At 32.9% G+C, this 1,394-nt stretch overlaps 1 protein-coding gene across 1 annotated transcript in view; it reads left to right on the top strand.

The window, feature by feature from the left end:
- Positions 1-1,394, top strand: part of stk39 (serine threonine kinase 39) — a 70,447-nt gene that overhangs the window by 15,793 nt on the left and 53,260 nt on the right. The window lies entirely within an intron of this gene.

Here is a 1,394-nt window from a genome sequence, read left to right as displayed (position 1 = left end):
GTGCAGCAGGCGCAATGATATTACGCAGCGCCTGAAAATAGGTTAACTTCTGTCAAGATCACCAACGTGACCACCTGCTTACACAGGGAGCGTGCTGGGGACTATTTTCAGGTGCTGCGTAATATCATTGTGTACATCACTATGTAACTACAGAAGAGTCAAGTTTTAAATAGGAAAAATATAGAAACTCCTTGGTAATTTTTGAGCGAGATGCTAACGGTCTAATCAGATTCAATGATCTATGCTAAGCTACAGCTAAAAGTGCTACCGCCAGACCCGGAGATCGGCTGAATGGATCCGAAAACGGTAAAACTCAACTGTTTAACTCTAGGGGAGTTGGAAAATGAGCCTATTTTCAAAAATAGTGGAGTGTTCATTTAAAGAAACTGCAACCAAAAAAACGGCCTGTTTAATTGTAGGAGTAAAATAGCAGATAAAATGGTCACGAAAAATGTAATTAGTTTAGGGAAAACATAAAAAAGATATATAAAAGATGTATGACTCAGAATATATTTTAAAATTAACTGATTTTGACCAATGCACTCTTAATTCAGTTGCTTAATTATTTCAGCTCTTTAAGAAGTTATTTATAGCCATGAGGTAATTAAGCTTTCTTTAGCTGTAAAAATCCTGCTTTAATTAATACTGGTTGTCAATCTAAAAAGCAACATTTATGGGACTTTAGAGAGATTATATTGCTTTTTAACCATGGTAATTAGCTTTAATTATGCTAACTATAAAAGCAATAACCTGGCTGTGATTTAATCAGTAAGTAAAGCCACTTTAAGTTTTTTTTTTAATTATTTCTTTCATTGAGGTTAATTATGGTTTGATTATTAACAGATAATATATTCTCCACTTTTGCTCTCTGTTTCATTTTGTTTTATGAATTTGTGTGTTAGAGCCACATAAAGGAGAGCAGAAAAACAGGCCTGAGACACATTGATCGTAGTGTGGAGAAGTGTTAAATTCCTGAAATGAGGCTTTTTCCGTCCCTGGGGGGAAACTGGCTGATCTAGTTCTAGAATATTGATCGGTTTTATGTAACGGGTTTCCACTAGTGACCTTGGCTCGGCTTTGTTCAGATTGTACTTCACATCAGAGAGTTTTCGATTGAAATGTTTGACAGACAAGTTTTTTTTTTTATCTTATAAAAAGAATGTGTCCAGGTCAAATTTCAACCCCTAAAAAAATATATATACAATAAGATTTAGCATAACAAAAATAAGGCCTATTTTTAGGACACTTAAGGTTGTGTGCATTGTAAAATAATATTATGAAATTTAATTTAATAAACATTTTCTAAAATTGTCACTATTTTCAATTATGATTCTTATTAGGTTCTCATGGACATGCTACATGCTATTGTAAATAATGTATAATATTATAATATA

Source organism: Sinocyclocheilus grahami, unplaced genomic scaffold (genome assembly GCF_001515645.1).
Source record: "Sinocyclocheilus grahami isolate Dianchi unplaced genomic scaffold, SAMN03320097.WGS_v1.1 scaffold652.1, whole genome shotgun sequence".
NCBI lineage: Eukaryota > Metazoa > Chordata > Actinopteri > Cypriniformes > Cyprinidae > Sinocyclocheilus > Sinocyclocheilus grahami.
This window is presented reverse-complemented; position numbering and strand designations above follow the sequence as displayed.